Below are 6,332 nucleotides of genomic sequence, written 5' to 3' on the forward strand. Positions count from 1 at the left end.
ACGTATCCCACTACGCTGAGATCCAGACATATTGTCTTCTCAATGGCTCCCGTTGTGAAACACTTACTGAACCGTGCCTCAACTCAGTTTGCTATGCAAATCATGATGTACTGTAAGTATCAAATTTCCGGTTGTCAGATTAAAAGAGCAATTCCCTTTGTCTTATGTCTGACCAAAGGACGTGCAATTTCAGTTGATCTAACCTGTGCACTGGCAGGTCCGGAAGTAGTCAGATGTCCTGGAGATGTTGCTTGCCAGTGGGGTGATGACACTGGAGGTAAGGCAGCGCGACGGGTCGAGGACGTCGCAGACATCGGGGGAGAGGGCGGCGTGGCGACGACGGTGTATTGAGGAGAGTTAGGGCTGCAAGGCGGGTCGAGGACGTCGCGGAGACTAGGGCGAGGGCGGCCGGGCAGGGCGGAGCGGAGCGAGGACGGCGGGGCGGCGTGCCGACGCGAGGTTCGTGGCATGGTGGTGGCGTTGATCGCGGAGATACTGTTTATTCGCTGGATGGAGGTGTCATCGTTGGGACGTGTAGGAGCCTGTACGTGGGAGTCTGCCGGCAGAACATTTGCCTAGAACCGTCGATCTGGTTCATGTATGGTTGATGAAATGTGGACAATTGGATGGTACTAAGTGGGTCTGATCGAACGTCTGGGATTATCTTGTGTGCACTTTCTTGTGTGGATGTAGCAGAAGTCACGTTTGATCTTTTAACAGTAGTATAGATATAGCTGATGTGATAAGTTTGAATCCTGTAGATAGCATTATTATTTTCATTTTTTTGGCGAGGTTTTTGCATTCCCCTGGTCACCATGGTTCATGGGCCGGCCCAGCGCGGGGCGCTGCAGGCGCCAGGAGCGCGAACGGGCGCCTGCAGCGCTGTATAGGAGCTCCCGCCTATCCAGCGGAGTTGCAGAAAGGAGTCGTGGAGGAGACAAGACCACCGTGGGCTGGGCTGTTGTTGCATCTTGAGTGGGCTTTCGGGAGACAATATAACGTGTTTCTGTGGGCTTTCTGGTGGACATGTGCGGCAGCAGCAGCACTGCAGCAGAAGGGAAAGCAGCGAGCGGAGGCAGGCGTTTTTAGTCCCACCTCGCCTGGCTAGAAGGAGGGAGCAGAGAGCTCGGCTACATAAGGGGGCCGGGTGTGACCTAGGAGAAGCACGCAGCTGCGTGGTGAGCACAAAGCGAACTATTCTTTCGCCTTTTACTAAAGAATACCGTGTGCACGCCACACTAAGAAGCATGCACTAATTTTTTGAGGGTGTTTTCTCTTTGTGAGAAAGCCCTAACAATTCAAATTTCCAAATATTTGTAAAAGACAATCCAAATCTGAGATCCTTTTCTTCTACGTTCAAAGTTCTTACTCATGATGCTCTGCTTGGATTTAGCATAATTGCAGGCGCATCTTTGAAATGGTTGGCCAACTACCTTTTTGAGAAATTGATGCGACTATTTCCTCAGGGATTAAATTCGGCCATCTAGCTGAATATCGCTAGCTATGCCTTCAGTTCTACGATTAGTTGTTTCAGGACTGTAGCAGCCAACAGCTCTCTAATGCAGTGCAAAATTCTTCTGTTAGCTATAATTTGCATTATTGGTTTTATCAACTACTCCCTCCGTCCCATAATATAAGAGCGTTTTTGACACTACACTGGTATCTAAAACGCTCTTATATTATGGGATGAAGGGAGTAGCCGTTGGCTGCAGTGCAAAATTTTCCTGGTGGACCATAATCCATAAATTTTTCTTTTCCTTCTTCTCTCCATGAAGTTGTTCTTGCCCAAATGTGAATCATGTCAGCAATGTCTTTGCATCTAGGTCACTTGCAACTTGCATCATAATATAATTCTTGTGCTAGTTTGACTTGCATTATATAGCTCTTGCCTATAGGTGACTTGCATCATGCTATTATTCTTGCCTGTAGATTAATCTTAGTGCTAGTTTGACTGCTACGATGACATGTTTTGACAGCGACCTCTTACTCTTCTGCAGCTTACTCTTGTGTCCTGGGCTAGAGGCTTAGTATTCCTGCAGCTCCTCTTGCAATAGTTTGCCCTCCTATTTTTTCGAAATAATATGATGGAAAAATCACTAGTTTGTGTAGAACAGTATCTGTAATTTTAATTTATACCATTGGAGACTAGTTTGTAGGTTAGTCTGGAAAGGTAATATCTGGAACTTCAAATTAAACTATCGGATAGCAAAAATCACTTCCTTCATAGTGGAGCTTGATGGAAGTAATTTTTGCTCTGTTTATATCTAGATGTTGTTGAGACAAAAAACATGCAGGAAGGGCAGAACATATTTTTTGTGTATTTACCACAATATCTGGAGAGCATATTAATAGAATTTCAGAAAACGTTGAACATCTTGAAAGAAGCCATCATTTTTCAAAATCACTTCCATCATTCAATGAGCTTACTCCTAGTATGCTTCTGAGCTGGATCTTATTAACTCGGCAAAAGCATTTATGAAATAGAAATCATCAGCCACAAATTTTAGCGCAACCAATAATCGGTAGACACGAGCTTTACACGCATTAGTAGATGCACAAGCGACAACCTTAAAGAACCATACTGCAGGCAATTTTTCTTTTTCAAGACCATAAGCATGAGGACTTTAAGATCAAGTATCTTGCACAGAAAGTTTTTCCATATCACAAGCTTCATGGACGTACGTGAGAGGATTGTATAATCTATTGCTGCGGTACCTATTGCGGATCCTCTGGCCACAGTATTTGATTTGGTTGCAACAATCTCTGCCGCTTCTGCTGGGGACTCTTGCTGTCATGGTTTGAGTTTGACGGGCGCAGCTGCAAAACCAACTTATAGGTCATCTTACTGCGCAAAGAGGGCAACAAGAACACCAGAAACAGGCCATCGGGCCATCAGGGCGGGACTATGTACCTCATGAGTAGCACTACCAGCACAATGAGCATTTCTTGCACCATCCTCAACTTCATCTGATGCACATGGAGCACAAAACAATTAGATTCATGACCACTCACTAATCACTACAGAAATACTCAAATGCACGATGATTTCATAACCAAATTACCAGTTTGAATTCAGGCCCCAATCAGCATAATCTAACAACGAATTGATCATACCGATTCAAAGTGAGCACCTAATTAAGATGTCCTTTTACCTAATCACACCTCAAGCAATTCCAAGTTGTTCAACAAAAATCAAACGTTTCCAATGATCCAAGTCTTTTCTATTACTGTCAAAAGCCACAGGTGAAGAAAATGGGCCAAATCCGTACAGATGATAACATGAACAACAAAAGATGTGACTGATCTGGCATGGGATACATGAAAAGAGAACCGTACAGACTGAAATGAAATGTACTCAAACACATCTATGGAACAACATATGCCTAAAAAGTACACAAGGAAAAACATTGAGCTGCACAGTTACCTGAATTGCCATTCATCAGATATTTGTGCAGCGCACAGCAAACATAAGTTGGATGGAAATCCAAGGATCTATTTGCATCAAGTGGCATCAGCTCTCGCACCTCCTTGTTCCTCATGTCAACGGTGACGACCCATTTAGTTTCGTCCCAACCATCCTCCTTTGACATGAGGCAAACAACATCATCAGCACACACGATGGGATAGGTCGTTTTCAGGTCCTTCAATGGCAGGCTTGCAGCGCCGGCGTCGCGACCAGGCAAAGAGACAGTTCCAAGGTCATCATCAACATGAAGCATGCTCCCCTTTGACACTTCGCATAGAAATTCAGGACCTGACCCCTGTTGGAAAGAATTTCAGGATTTGACCCTTTTTGCTACCGCCACGAGGCCCGGCGGTAGGATCCTATAGCCTACCTCCAGCGCCTGCGGCGGTAGCAGACTTATCCACGTCAGCAGCGATAACGGCCTTCGTGCCCCTCCGTCACACCCTACCGCCGCTCCTCCCGGCGGTAGGATGTCTGAACCTATCGCCGACGTCTCTGGCGGTAGGGTGTGGACATATATAAACCGCGGGCCGGCCGGCCCCCACCCCCTTCTCCCCACCCAGTCGCCCCCCACCACGAAGAACAGAGCAGTTCTTCCAACTCACCCTCTCTCATCCCCTTCACTCCCCCCCTCCGATCTTCTTCGTTTCTTCACGGATTGTGCGGATCGAGATGGCCCCGAAGAGAGAAAAGTAAGCTCTTTCGATCCCTCCAATTAGTTTTAATCAAACACCTTTCGATTCGTCGCATTATTCGATTCAAATCACTCCTTTTTTGAACTAGATTGAATATTTTTTAACCCTAGGATTGATTTAGGTTGATTTAGATGTTATATTGTGTTAGATATGAACTCTATTCACTAGTTGGTATGGTTGTGTTAAGATGAACCCTAGTTAATATTTGATTTGAATGTTTTTTTATATGATGCATGTGAAGGAAATATGCCCTAGAGGCAATAATAAAGTTATTATTTATTTCCTCATATCATGATAAATGTTTATTATTCATGCTAGAATTGTATTAACCGAAAACATAATACATGCGTGAATACATAGACAAACATAGTGTCACTAGTATGCCTCTACTTGACTAGCTCGTTGATCAAAGATGGTTGAGTTTCCTAGCCATAGACATGAGTTGTCATTTGATTAACGGGATCACATCATTAGGAGAATGATGTGATTGACATGACCCATTTCGTTAGCTTAGCACTTGATCGTTTAGTTTATTGCTATTGCTTTCTTCATGACTTATATGTGTTCCTATGACTATGAGATTATGCAACTCCCGATTATCGGAAGAACACTTTGTGTGCTACCAAACGTCACAACGTAACTGGGTGATTATAAAGGTGCTCTACAGGTGTCTCCGATGGTGTTCGTTGAGTTGGCATAGATCAAGAATAGGATTTGTCACTACGATTGTCGGAGAGGTATCTCTGGGCCCTCTCAGTAATGCACATCACTATAAGCCTTGCAAGCAATGTGACTAATGAGTTAGTTACGGGATGATGCATTACGGAACGAGTAAATAGAGACTTGCCGGTAACGAGATTGAACTAGGTATTGAGATACCGACGATCGAATCTCGGGCAAGTAACATACCGATGACAAAGGGAACAACGTATGTTGTTATGCGGTTTGACCGATAAAGATCTTCGTAGAATATGTAGGAACCAATATGAGAATCCAGGTTCCGCTATTGGTTATTGACCGGAGACGTGTCTCGGTCATGTCTACATAGTTCTCGAACCCATAGGGTCCGCACGCTTAAAGTTCTGTGATGATCGGTATTATGAGTTTTTGTGTTTTGATGTACCGAAGGTAGTTCGGAGTCCCGGATATGATCATAGACATGACGAGGAGTCTCGAAATGGTCGAGACGTAAAGATCGATATATTGAACGACTATGTTCGGACACCGAAAGTGTTTCGGGAGGTTTCGGACATATACCGGAGTACGGGGGGGGGGGGGGGGGGGTTACCGGAACCCCCCGGGGAGTATATTGGGCCTAATGGGCCCTAGTGGGAGAAGAGGAGGGGCGGCCAGGGCAGCCGCGCGCCCCCTCCCCCTCTAGTCCGAATTGGACAAGGAGGGGGGCGCCCCCCTTTCCTTCTCTCCCTTCCTTCCCTTCTCCTACTCCTACTTGGAAGGGGGGAGTCCTAGTCTCGATGGGAGTAGGACTCCTCATGGGGCGCGCCATAGGAGGCCGGCCCCCTCCCCCTCCTCCACTCCTTTATATACGGGGAGGGGGGCACCCCTTGAACACACAACAATAGATCATTGATCTCTTAGCCGTCTGCGGTGCCCCCCTCCACCATAATCCACCTCGGTCATATCGTAGCGGTGCTTAGGCGAAGCCCTGCGTCAGTAGCTTCATCAACACCGTCACCACACCGTCGTGCTGACGAAGCTTTTTCCGGAAGCTCTACTAGATCGTGAGTTCGCGGGACATCACCGAGCTGAACGTGTGCCGAACGCGGAGGTGCCGTACGTTCGGTACTGAGGACCGGTCGATCGTGAAGACGTACGACTACATCAACCGCGTTGTCATAACGCTTCCGCTTACGGTCTACGAGGGTACGTAGACCACACTCTCCCCTCTCTTTGCTATGCATCACCATGATCTTGCGTGTGCGTAGGAATTTTTTTGAAATTACTACGTTCCCCAACAACATGTTGGAGGCATTTGTTGTGATAGATGATGCATGTTCCTATGCTATGATGCAAGTAGTGGATGTAGTGTATGGTGAATATTGGAGATATTTGTTATATGTAGTGTATGAATCCTCAAGATGAACCTAGTTCATATTTTTTTGTTATAAAAAATATTATATGATGAATATTGGAGATATTTGTTGCATGTA

At 45.8% G+C, this 6,332-nt stretch overlaps 1 non-coding gene across 1 annotated transcript; it reads left to right on the forward strand.

Annotated features, from left to right (window-relative positions):
- The first annotated feature begins 1,169 nt into the window (after positions 1-1,169).
- LOC125533431 (U5 spliceosomal RNA) lies at positions 1,170-1,288 on the forward strand. Its single transcript, XR_007294305.2, has one exon. It is a non-coding gene; the product is annotated as a U5 spliceosomal RNA (small nuclear RNA).
- The last annotated feature ends 5,044 nt before the right edge of the window (positions 1,289-6,332 follow it).

Source organism: Triticum urartu, chromosome 1A, assembly GCF_056163025.1.
Source record: "Triticum urartu cultivar PI428250 chromosome 1A, HENAU_Tu73, whole genome shotgun sequence".
NCBI classification, from domain to species: Eukaryota; Viridiplantae; Streptophyta; class Magnoliopsida; order Poales; family Poaceae; genus Triticum; species Triticum urartu.